The 14064-nt window shown below is 39.4% G+C and overlaps 1 pseudogene; it reads left to right on the plus strand.

Annotated features, from left to right (window-relative positions):
- Positions 1–14064, plus strand: part of LOC103710337 — a 30260-nt pseudogene that overhangs the window by 12872 nt on the left and 3324 nt on the right.

The raw sequence follows: 14064 nt of genomic DNA on the forward strand, positions 1-14064 counted from the left end.
ATCTACCATATAAACATTTCCACGCCTATGTCCCGTAAGTATGATCTCATTGTCAACTGGACTACTAATTATGCATAGTAAAGATTCAAAAGACACTTTAAAGCCCTTGTCACAAAATTGACTTATACTTAATAAATTATGTTTTAATCCATTAACTAACAATACATTGTCAATAAATGAGGAGGATGATATGGAGATTTTACCAACGCCAATGATTTGACCTTTAGCATTGTCTCCAAATGTGACTACTCCTTTTGATTTCAAGGTGACGAAAAGGCTCTTGTCACCGGTCATGTGCCTTGAGCAACCACTATCAAGATACCACATTCTCTTTTTACTTCCGGCTGCAAGGCATACCTGCAAAATAATCATGTGAAGCTCTTAGGTACCCAAGTTTTCTTGGGTCCTTCTTGGTTAGTGTAGTTGGTTCCCTTAGGCACCCACACTTTAGTTGTGTTTTTACTCTTTACAAATGTATTCTTGTTAGTTTGAATCTTTCTTTGAATGCAAGAATAGGCTTTGTGTCCACTTTTCCCACAATGAAAGCATGTAGGTTTTTCAGTTTTGATATCTTTTGCTTTCACAAAAAAATTCTTTAGATATTTTTGTTGTTTGCTAGTTTTGTATCCTAATCCGGCTTTATTAAAAACAGCTCTTTGATTGGATAGAATGAGATTTAATTTTTCAGAGCTATGTGTAAATTTCTCCACAATTGGTTTGTACTTATGTACCTCATTTTTAAGATCCAAATTTTCTTTAGCCGATTCTTCCTTATCATTTTTAAGGGATTCAACATTTTGTGCAAGTGAGGTATTACTATTGAGTAGGAATTTAACTTTTAGATTTAATTCCTTAATGAGTGTTTTTGCCGTTTCATTTTCAATGCTAAGTTTTGAATTTTTATTCTCTAGGTCAATGGTGTTAACATTTTCAAAGCTCTCCTTTTCAATCAATAGGTTTTTAATGTCATCCTTTAGTTTTTGATTGGAGGCCTTTAATTCTTTATTTTTTGCTCCTAACATACTACAATCACTCATGAGCTCTTGGAAGGCTTCATATAATTCTTCTAAAGTAAAATCTGTAGTTGAGCTTTGACATACCTCATCGTCGTCGAATGCCATGAAACACAAGTTGGCGGTCTCTTCCTTCTCTTCCTCGGAGGAGGATGTGTCACTATCATCCCAAGTTGCTTTCAACGCCTTCTTCTTCTTCTTTCCATAGTGCTTCTTCTGTTGAGGGCATTCAGAGCGGATGTGTCCCGGTCTCTTGCAATCATAACATATGATTGGGTCTCTTTCTTTTTCTTTTTCCTTTTCCCAATCATTTCTCCCTCCAAACTTCTTTCTTGGGAAGGGTTTCTTTCTTCTCATGAATTTTTTGAACTTCCTTACTATTAAACCCAAGTCTTCATCTTCACTTTCTTCTTCACTCTCACTGCTTTCTTCTTCACAAACACTTGAAGTAGCCTTGAGTGCGATTGTCTTCTTCTTTGGCACATCTTCTTCATGTTGCTTCATTGTGAGCTCATGCGTCATCAATGAGCCCAATAGTTGTTCAAGTGCCAATGTGTTGAGGTCTTTAGCTTCTACGATCGCCGTGACCTTCGCTTCCCAAGCTTTTGGCAAGGACCTGAGAATTTTACTCACAAGTTCTGGGTTAGTGTAAGATTTACCCAAATTCTTTAGACCATTTATTATATCAGTGAAGCGTGTGAATATGCATGATATAGTTTCGTTGGGTTCCATCTTAAATAACTCATATTTGAGAACTAGAATGTTCACTTTAGACTCTTTGACTTAATTGGTACCCTCGTGGGTAACTTCAAGCCTATCCCATATTTCCTTGGCGGAACTACAGGTGGAGACTCTATTGAACTCATTTACATCTAGAGCACAAAATAATGAGTTCATGGCTCTAGCATTGAGTTGAACCATCCTACTATCATTCTCATCCCAATCCTCTTCAGGTTTGGAAACTTGAATGCCATTAACTATGTGATATGGTTCGTGTGGTCCTTTGATTATGACCCTCCACAAGGCATAATCTTGTGCTTGAATAAAAATTCTCATTCTAGTCTTCCAATAGGAATAATTTGTCCCATTGAAGAGTGGAGGTCTATTGGTAGCCTGCCCCTCAGCAGGAACATTGTTGAAGGGTGTTGCCATCTTGATCTTTGGCAAAGACGGTTAGGTCTTCAAGAAATACATAGAGCACCTGCTCTGATACCACTTGTTGCCCAGAGATGGTCACCCAAGAGGGGGGTGAATTGGGTGTTTTAAAATTTTTTGTCTAATTAAAACAAAACACATAAGTGTATGTGCAAAGGTGAAGCTAAAGTTGCAACCACAATCAAACGCAAACACACAAAGATTTATAGTGGTTCGGAGCTTCCACTGCTCCTACATCCACTCCCCAAACACCTTTGGGAATTTTCACTATAATCAGCGATTACAGTCCGGTAGTTTTGCGAGTGCACTACCCAACTCGTTGTTTTACCCCGGGCTAACAACGAACCCTACAATCCCCCAATTTAACCTAGGCTTGGGACGCCTATCCCTTGTTCCAAGTCCCTTGACTGGAACAAGCACAATAATCAAATATTTTACAAAGATTTGAAAGCTCTTATGAAAGCAAATATATCAATGAAAAACAACAAAACCGGAAGAACCCTTTTTGCCGTTGGAAGCGTGGGTGATGGTGGTTCTTCCGATGTGGATCACGTTGGCTTGAATGCTAGCTTTCAATGCCGAGTGGGAGTGAGTAGTTGAGCACGAAATCAGATGGGAAAGCTTGAATGCACTTGATTTCTCCTCTTGAAAGCACTAACTCCCTTGAACCTCTTTCTCTTTCTTCTCTCTTGAATGATCTTGTGTTTGGTTGGTTAGAAGTCGTTTTAAAGGCACTTAAAAGCTCCCTTTTATAGCCCTACAAGCAATAGATCCGTTAGACACAAAGAAATGACCGTTTGAAATTCAAACAAACCTGCAAAAGTGTGTCAGTCGCGTCCCAGGCGCTCCGGAGACGTCTCCGCTTCAACGCGAGACGTCTCGGCTGTATAAAAATTCTTTTGACGATGTTTGGAGTCGACTCGGCGTTTTACGGGGACGTCTCTGAAGAAGAACAGCTTGAATGCTTGTTTTTCTGTTTTTCTGAGAGAGTCGGCTCGGCACTTTACGGGGACGTCTCGGGATGTTTGCGCTTTTTGCATGGGGACGACTCCGCGACCTTCGGAGACGACTCGCGCGCATCCCTTGTGTTGAGATTAATGGGCACAAACTCACTGTATCCGGCTTACCAATTAAGAATTGGACTCATTCAGACATTCCATCAAACACATCACAGGCATGAAAAGATAAGCACAAAGACACCAAATTTACGTGGTTCGGCAGCAAGTGCATACATCCACGGGGAGGAGGAGCAATCCACTATATCAATCTTCCCAATAGGGTACAAACGTAGATACATAAGAGCCCAAAATATGAACTGCCAAATGATCACAATAGGAGGCAAGATAAAACAACTATAAAGCAAGAAACAACCTGATCGGATCACCCTTCTGCAGCCACAATGATAGATCAAAAGTGTAGTATGCAAATCAACCTTTCTACGGCTCCAATGGTAGATCAAATGAGTATCAAAAACATACCTTCCCTTGTTGCATTTACTGTGAACAGCAAAGAAGAAAGAGGCTCACGGAAACAGGGAAGTCACAGGAAGAAGCCACGGTTGAAGAAGGGAAGAAGGAAGAAAAGCCTCCAGCGAGTGAAGACAGAAGGGAACCCAAGTTGAATGTTGCCAGGAGACCGAGAGCGCACGGGAGGATGAAGAAGATGGGTGCGGCGGCGGCTGAAATCCCTTTCACCCTAAAAACAAAACAAAACCCTTCATCCCACGGGAAAAGAGGTAACATGTACCTTTTATATAATGAAATGTCATTTTGCAAATAGGTCCCTCTCAAAACCAATATTTGGAGCAAAGTCCAAAATAGTCAACAATCCTCGTCCTTGCGACAAATTATGTACCTATCATCAAATATGGATTGATAAAATAACCTCCTCTTCACCACAAGCCCGGAAGGGCATTAACAAGTGCTCACACCAATCAAGTTCAGGAAAGTCCTGAACTTAACTGCTGTGATTGGTTTAGTGAACATATCAGCCGGATTATGAGCAGTGTAGATTTTCTGAATCCGGACATCACTATTCTCCACCAAATCTCTGATGAAGTGATACCTGACATCTATATGCTTAGTGCGTTCGTGATACATCTGATCTCTGGCAAGATGCAAAGCACTTTGACTGTCACAATTAATATCCAAACGGTCCTGCTCGAGACCCAAATCCTGTACTAGTCCTCTTAACCAAATAGCTTCCTTTGCTGCCTCTGTCAACGCCATATACTCTGCTTCTGTAGTAGACAAAGCAACTGTAGGCTGCAAAGTAGCCTTCCAACTGACTGCACAACCAGAGAGAGTAAATACATATCCGGTTAATGACCTCCTCCTGTCCAAATCACTAGCATAATCTGAATCAGAAAATTCTGTAACAGTGCAATTACTCTATGCGGAGAATACCAATCCCAAATTGGAAGTGCCTTTTAGATATCTAAGTATCCATTTCACAGCTGACCAGTGAGCCTTTCCAGGCTATCCATGTATCTGCTTACTACGCTTACTGCCTGTGAAATATCAGGTCGAGTGCAGACCATTGCATACATGATGCTACCTACTGCACTTGCATATGGCACTCTGGACATATATCTCTCCTCATCCTCAGTCTAGGGACAGAGTGTGGCAGATAATTTGAAATGACTGGCAAAAGGAGTAGTGACTGGCTTGACCGTGGACATACCAAATCTATCCAAGACTTTCTTAATATATCCATGCTGAGTAAGAAAAAGTCTTCCCAACTGCCTGTCATGACTGATCTCCATCCCAAGTATTTTCTTTGCCGGTCCAAGATCCTTCATCTCAAATGCAGTACTGAGCTCAGCTTTCAGATTTCGGATGATTGATATATCCTTGGCTGCTATCATCATATCATCCACATACAGTAATAAGTAACAAAAGGATCCATCTGAAAACCGCTGGTGATATACGCAACTGTCATATGGAGATCTGTTGTATCCATGGTCGACCATAAACTTATCAAATTTGCGATACCACTGTCTTGGAGACTGCTTGAGACCATATAATGATCTCTTGAGCAAACATACATGATCTTCCTTGTCTGGAACCTCAAAACCAGGTGGTTGTTGCATATAAATCTGTTCCTCTAAATCACCGTGAAGAAAAGCTGTTTTAACATCTAGCTGTTCCAACTCTAAATTCTGAGAAACAACTAAGGCAAACAACACACGAATAGAAGAGTGTTTAACTACAGGAGAAAATATTTCCTTATAGTCAATTCCCTCCCGTTGACAATAGCCCTTAGCTATTAACCTGGCCTTATATCTAAAATCCTGATGACTGGCTCCCTCTTTATTCTTGAAGATCCATTTGCAGCCTATTGCCTTCTTGCCCTCTGGTAATCTGACTAATTTCCAAGTCCGATTCTTCTCTAAAGATTGTAATTCTTCAACCATAGCCATGGTCCATTGTTCAGCCTGCGGACTACTAATAGCCTCCTGATATGTGGTCGGCTCATCACCAATAGTGTCTGCAATGCTCAGAGCATAATAAACTAACCCAGCACAAGCTGAATCCTCAAAACCATACCTTTGTGGTGTTCTGATCTGACGCCTGGGTCTACGAGTGGCAATGCTATCAATCTGATCCTGACCTTCCATGGTAACCTCCTCCTGAGTCTGTATCTCTGCATCTGTCTGCTGTTGCTGCTCATTCAGAATTAAAGTATCTTCATTTGCCTGCTGCTGCTGTGATCTGATAGTCTGATCAATATTCATAACAGTCCTATCTATCTGATCCTGACCCTGATCTCTCTCAGAAGAACTTGGTTGTAGCTGCCTTAAAGGAGTAGCTATCTCATGAAATGTCACATCCCTACTGACTAAAAAATCTTGGGATCCAGGCTCTGTGCACCATAATCTATAGCCTTTTACCCCAGATGCGTATCCAAGAAATACGCACTTCTTAGCCCTAGGGTCCAACTTTCCATCTCTTACATGTGCATAAGCTGGACACCCAAAGACTCTGAGTACTGAATAGTCTGTAGGTCTTCCTGTCCACATTTCTTCCGGAGTTTTCATGCCCAATGCTGATGCTGGAGATCGGTTTATAATGTAGCAGGCTGTGTGAGCGGCCTCTGCCCAAAAATCTCTAGTTAATCAGAACTAGATAGCATAGATCTGACTCTCTCAATTAGTGTGCGATTCATGCGTTCTGCCACACCATTCTGTTGAGGTGTACCCACTGTGGTTCTGTGTCTGACAATGCCCTCTAATTTGCAAAAGTCATTAAACTCAGTAGAACAAAATTCTAATCCATTGTCAGTTCGGAAGGTTTTCAACTTCCTATCAGTATGCCTCTCGACCATAGCCTTCCACTTCTTGAACGTGTCAAACACATCACTCTTAATTCTGATAGTGTATATCCAGACTTTGCGGGAGCAGTCATCAATAAAAGTGAGTAAATACCTAGATCCACCCTTGGATGTAATTGGAGCAGGCCCCCATAGGTCAGAATGAATATAATCTAATATACCAGCTGTCCTGTGCACGCCTGTAGAAAAACTGACCCTGTGTTGTTTTCCGAACACACAATGCTCACAGAATCCAAGTGCACCAACCTTCTGACCACTTAGCAAACCACGTCTGCTCAGCTCCTGTAAACCTTTGTCTGAGATGTGGCCCAATCTCTGATGCCACAGGTGTGTTAACTGCTCAGTAGATGACTGTACTGCTAAAGCCTGTCCAACTATTGTACTACCATCCAAATAGTAAAGGGTCCCACACAATTTCCCTTTCAATAAAGTCAATACTCCTTTATTGATAGTTATTGATCCTCTACCCCATCTGCCCTCGAAACCTGCACTATCGAAAGCATGTACTGAGAGAAGGTTTCTCTTTAGTTGAGGAACATATCTGACATCGTCCAAAGTCACCACAGTGTTTGCATTAGATTTAATTTGAACTGTACCAACACCTTCCACTTTGCAAATGCCATCGTCTCCAAGAAGAACGGTGCCCCCCTCACATGATCTAAAAGAAGAGAACCATTTCTTATGGGGTGTCATGTGGAAAGATGCTCCAGAGTCCACAATCCAAGTATCAGGATGACTGACACTGCAAGCAGCTGTAAATACTGCATCATTATCATTACTGTTGTGACCTGCTGATGAAACTGCAACCGTTGCCGAGTCTGAAACGGTTCCTTTATCCTTTTGTTCCCTCTCTTTCTTAGACTGTAGTAGTCTACATTCTGATTTCCAGTGGCCTGGCTTCTTACAATAGTGACAAACACCTGGTCTTCTAGTCCTAGACTTTGATCTGGTTTTGGATTTGCTTCTACCTTGTCCACCTTTCTTCTGCTCATCTCTACCTCTAACTATAAGTCCTTGAGCTGGAGTCTGAACTTGATGTTGTAGCTGTACTTTCAATCTAAGCTCATTGGATAACAAAGTAGCTTCTACCTCTTCAAGACTTATTGTCTCTTTTCCATAGAGCATAGTAGTAGTAATATGCTCAAAGGACTTAGGCAATGAGTAGATGAGGATCAAAGCCTTGTCTTCTTCATCTACTTCAACACCAATATTTGATAAATCAAGTAGGAGCTTATTATACTCATCCAAGTGATCTTTGAGTGAAGTCCCTTCTGCCATACGAAATGTGTGCAACTTTCCCCTCAAATACAATCTATTAGTAAGGGATTTTGCCATATATAGACTCTCCAATTTTTCCCATACTCCCTTAGCTGTATCAAGATCCACAACATTGCGCAGGACTTTATCACTCAAACCCGAAAACAAAGTTCCTAGTGCTCTCTCATTAATCTCTTCTTTGACAGCCTCATTATCTCCTGGGATTGCATCCATACCCTTGAGGGCTTTTGCTACACCCTCTTTAACCAACAAGTATTTCATTCTTACCTTCCATAGTGAGAAGTCTCCTATGCCATCAAATACAACCACTTCATGCCTTATGGTAGTGGAATGAGAAACAGAAGCCGAATCGTTAGCCCTAGATGAATTTTGTTGCCCAACAGTAGCCATAGCTCTGATACCAATTGTTGAGATTAATGGGCACAAACTCACTGTATCCGGCTTACCAATTAAGAATTGGACTCATTCAGACATTCCATCAAACACATCACAGGCATGAAAAGATAAGCACAAAGACACCAAATTTACGTGGTTCGGCAGCAAGTGCCTACATCCACGGGGAGGAGGAGCAATCCACTATATCAATCTTCCCAATAGGGTACAAACATAGATACATAAGAGCCCAAAATATGAACTGCTAAATGATCACAATAGGAGGCAAGATAAAACAACTATAAAGCAAGAAACAACCTGATCGGATCACCCTTCTGCAGCCACAATGATAGATCAAAAGTGTAGTATGCAAATCAACCTTTCTACGGCTCCAATGGTAGATCAAATGAGTATCAAAAACATACCTTTCCTTGTTGCATTTACTGTGAACAGCAAAGAAGAAAGAGGCTCACGGAAACAGGGAAGTCACAGGAAGAAGCCACGGTTGAAGAAGGAAAGAAGAAAAGCCTCCAGCGAGTGAAGACAGAAGGGAACCCAAGTTGAATGTTGCCAGGAGACCGAGAGCGCACGGGAGGATGAAGAAGATGGGTGCGGCGGCGGCTGAAATCCCTTTCACCCTAAAAACAAAACAAAACCCTTCATCCCACGGGAAAAGAGGTAACATGTACCTTTTATATAATGAAATGTCATTTTGCAAATAGGTCCCTCTCAAAACCAATATTTGGAGCAAAGTCCAAAATAGTCAACACCTTGAAATCGGCCTTTCTGCCGTCTCTGAGAGAGTCGACTCCGCAGAGTCGGGAGTCGACTCCGACCCTGCGAGACGCCTCGCCAGGTGCCGGGGGCGTCTCCAGACGTGCCAATTCATCCTCTTCGTGCCAGAGACGTCTCTGGGACAAACCGGAGACGTCTCGGCTGTCCCTGATCTGTTTTCTTCATCTCAAAAAATCTTCAAAAAATTCTTGAAAAATATGGGAACATGCCTTGACAATTCTTAACAATATTCTTAGTTAAACACCTGAAATCCTCAAATAAATTGTTAATATAAAGGGAATTATACTCTAGTGTTTTGTATTCATCAAAATCCATTAGGGGGTCAACAATACTCCTTGCAATTATTAGCACATTAATCTCAGTGGTTCAACATCCTCAGCTCTGCGACTCCTACCTGATGCACATGGTCTCCCTGGTTTACATTAAGTTCAACATACAAGTGCATGATTACTCTTATACTGGAATTTGTTTTCAGATTCATATTTAAATGACAATCACATTACACTCAAAAGGGGAATGTCACTTCATAGACTTAATAATCCTATTCAAGACATCTCTGTCTATCCACAAGTCATGTTTTGCAGAAGATTCAAGAAGATGAAAATGATATATTTGGGGATCTTTGGTTTGAAACCCTTGATTCTTCCCGTATTATGACTAAAGTTCCATGTGCTCTGTTTGGGCCCAACTAATTTTCAAACCTTTAGGTCTCCTAAAATTTCCTTCCATAGAATTGCCATTCATTTATTCCTCAACAAACAGCACATGCACTAAAGAACACCCTCTTGGATATCTATAGTTCATGCGTAAAAAAGGGAAAGATAGGACCACTAAATTGGCTCCAAAAGCCGCTTGTCCTCAAGCGCTCTTGCATCTCTTCATGTACCTACTAAGTGTTTTTTTTTTTTAAAAAGGGTGGCCCGATGCTAAGGTTTGCCATCTTAGTACCGGACCCCATACCGGTGCCACACTAGTACTATGTTGGTACGGTACGGTACGGTACAAAGTCTTTTCAGCATACGAAGTATTGGTACACCTCCCGTAACGAATACTAGAACTGAACCAATAGGTACGGTACGCCAAGACTCAACTTCTTGAAATCCATCTCTATGTTTATTAAACTATATTTTCTGCCTATTATACTACTCTTCCTTATATGTACGAGCCCAGCGCCCCACCCAAAAAAACATGGTTTTGTGAATTTAATCGTCCTCATTCTGTATTCACTAAATAAGATCCAAATCTCTAATCTTTTGTCCCATTTTTGACTCTAAAATTACATGTCATATATAACATAATAAAACATGGTCCTTTTTCTCTATCTGTTGAAATTTATCATATTGACTCAATGCTCTCATCTATTATAGAGATTGGACTTCGGGTTTTTTATTCTATTTGTTATTTTTCATTTGTGGTACTATACCATGTTGACTTAGTGCTTTCACCTATTATAATGAATAGACTCTAGGGTAGTTAAGCAGCATTGTTAATCTTTTCCTAGCAACATGATAGTGCCTGTTTTCTCCTCATAAGTAACCTCTTTGAGATTAGGGGTAAATTAAACTTACACCCAATAGTTTGAAAACCTACATTTTTCCTCTAAGATTTTGTTTTCGAACACTTGAACCCATAACTTAATAGAGCATTAGTTAAACCATTAATCTTAAATGAGACCCAAATACCCCATCAAAAAAAATTTAAAAATAACCAAAATAACCTTAAGTGACATAACAGCCACCCAAGGATATAAGAGAACATGTGTATGCTCCTCCCCACCCAAAGGCACTTTCAACTCTTCACATAAGGTAAACAATTTCATTAAGGTTCGGCGTCTCAGTGTCGGACCTCGTACCGGTGCCACACTAGCACTGTGTTGGTATGGTACGATACAGAATTTTTTTAGCATACCGAATGTCAGTACGCCATCCGTACTGGGTACTAGTACCGAATTGATATGGTATGCCCCGTACCGCCCGGTTCGGCCCGGTATGGCGAACCATGGGTTTCACTAATGCTGTTGATTTAACTGGTTATAGGTATAGATTTTACAAACTATTGGATGTAAGTGTAAGAAACGTAAACCTCAAAGGGATTTTTGTAATTTACTCTATTTTTTTAAGGTTATGACTTCAGAAATTTGTGATGCCAGATGGCTGTAACATGGACAAGTGGATACAGTATCAATGAGGCAGAACCTTTTGTTGAATGGGGTCTACAAGGAGAAGCTCAAATCCGTTCCCCAGCTGGAACATTGACTTTCAGTCGTAGCAGCATGTGTGGTTTGTTATTTTTTCCTTGTCTCCAGAATCTAATTTAACATCGGGAACCATCTGACAATCCAAAATTGAATCATAAAAGAGTTGAAAATTCTTCTTTTGAAATGTGTTACTTTTAAGCATTCAATTATTTGACTTTGTAATCCTGCTAAATCTAAATGTGTTTGATAATAGCATGTAAGAATGTACATTAATTTTGAAATAACATTATAAATATTCAAGCTTTAGTAATAATCGATGGGCTGCCTGCTTTGATGATTAATTAGTGAGAAGTAAATATGGCCATAAATGAAAATTTTCAGCAAATAACTCTTGTGTCCTCAGTACGCAATAGTTTTAAGCTAACATGGAAGAAGATTGCTGCACAGTTTGCTATTGTCTTCTTATTTTAATTTTCAACTTTAAGATCTTATATGAGTCCACATTGCTCTGGAAACTCGATACTTCCTATAAGATAGGGGTCTATACTTCATTGACTCAGCTTCAAGTTGTTATTTTAGTCAAGCTATATTAAAAAAGGGAACTAAACACGCCAGTCTCTTGAGTGCATGTCATTTGCCTTTGCAAGGTATGTTTGGGCTGGGTATAATTTTCTTTTTTTGTTGTTCAGAATTTTTTTCTTAGAATCGAAGTGTGTATACTAAAACAGGTCTATTTTCCTTTCAGTCTTTTCTCCCTTAAAGTTTTTTTTTTGGTAATATAAGATTTTTGGGAGGAACCTTTAATATATATATATATATATATATATATATATATATATATATATATATATATATATATATATATATATATATATATATATATGTCTCTATATATGATGGATTTAATTGGTGGTACAGCATACTAGCCCAGTAAATTTAACTTTTCTGGGCCACTTTCATCCCAGTAAATGGCCTGAATTTCAGGAGTAAGATGCATGACCACACAGTGAGATTCTGAGGCTAAAAGTTATTCTAGCTCAGGCTGAGCAGTCCAAATAATAAAGCTATGAGACCTGCTATAACAATGGTCTATATGCGGCTGTACCTTATGGTGAACCCATTTATTGAATAAGCATGTTATATGAGCGGTGGCCTAGTTCTTATATCTGTACTAAGCTAGTTTCCCTCTTTCTTGTATTTATTGAAGTATTCGTAAGCTTTCTCCTCCAGCTACATTATATCAGTACTAATAATCATTTTCACGGGGTTGTAGTAACAGCATTAAGGACTCACTCTTAAAGATTTTATCTTCCATTTCAAATTTTTGAAATTCAAGATGTTCCCTTAGGCTTTCCTGTAATTTAATGCCTTTTTCATGGATTGTTTGTTTGAACTTAACATTGAGATATAATCCAATTCTGTTTAAACTTTAAACTAAAGTGTTCCAGAAGGTTAGTACAATTTCTATGATCATGTTTGCCTTTTTTCTGGTCACAAGATTGTAATTAAAACGGAAAATCATGGCTGAACAAGTAACCTACCGTTTGGTCAATCTAAAAATGCCTCTATTCTTATGAGTATAATGCTTGTGATTGTTGTCCTATATGTTTTTTCCTGATTGTAGCTTCCCAGGGTTGAACTAAGAATACCATGGAAATAATTGGACCCATGCTGCATCTTTTTTTTTTTCTTTTTTGTTCTCATTTACAGGTTCACCTGCACGGACAGTGGGTTGGCGTGATCCTGGTTTTATACATACAAGTTTTTTGAAGGACTTGTGGCCTAATTTAATGTAACAATTCATTATGCTGTTTCTTTCTTTGCAGTCCAAGTAAATCTATTGTCATACTCATTCTGCACACTCAACAATATGTTGCATGATGAGTTGTCATGGAGGTGATCTATCCAATTCTCATTAGTCAATACTGTTACTATTTCATGCTGCAGGTATACTTACAAGCTTGGGCATAGATTATTTAATGGCTCGTATGTTTGGAGTCGGACATACAGTTTTAGAGCATCTCCATACCCTGGGCAAGGCTCTTTACAACAAGTTGTCATATTTGGTGATATGGGAAAGGTTGAAACTTAAAAATCTCCTCTACCTTATAATACAATTCATATCAATAGTTCAATATTCAATACTGTTCTGCTGTCATCCCATATACTCATTTAAACTTGCTCTTATGCTGCTAATATGGATAGCCCTTCTGATCTCTAATCATGCCTAGTCCAGTCCTCTATTTGTGTTCCTTAAAGCATAAGATGCATATGTTTTTGATGATTTAAATTATTACACCATGATCTCCAAGAAGTCAAATTAATAGAACAGGATTTTAGAAAACAAGATAAATGGAGTACAAGTATCAAAACACATTGAAAAAAATGCAAATATCTGTCTGCAATTGAACTATCACCAAATTGGCAAACGTCGTCACTTAAGTGCCATTCACTATCATCTGGCACCAGATTGTAGCTGATTTAGGTAACTGATATTTTTTTTAGTTAAATTGTCATATATACAAGCACCACCAACTTGAGCGCCAAGCATGGATGAAAAGAATATGCAGGCCAGGACCACTGGGACTGGCGATCTGGTTCTGTGAGGTCAAGATGCACGTACACAAGCAAAATTGTTTAGCATAGCCTGGGTTGCAGAAATGGTAGGTCAAGGATGTCTACAAGTAAGTGACAATCTAAGGTGCAAAAACTGCTAGGGTAAGCCAGACAAGAGCCGAACAAGGCATATCCTAACCTAGATAGGAATTGGATTCTCTAGAATTGCAGAAAATAACATAACATGTTTTCGATTTTACAATAATTTCAAAAGCAAGAAAATAAAGAAAATAACTAGAAAAATAATTTTAACCAAAAGACTTTGAATCTGAACTAGAACTAGAAAGCAAGAAACAAAGAAGAGCT

Source organism: Phoenix dactylifera, chromosome 6 (assembly GCF_009389715.1).
Source record: "Phoenix dactylifera cultivar Barhee BC4 chromosome 6, palm_55x_up_171113_PBpolish2nd_filt_p, whole genome shotgun sequence".
In the NCBI taxonomy this organism is placed as follows: Eukaryota; Viridiplantae; Streptophyta; class Magnoliopsida; order Arecales; family Arecaceae; genus Phoenix; species Phoenix dactylifera.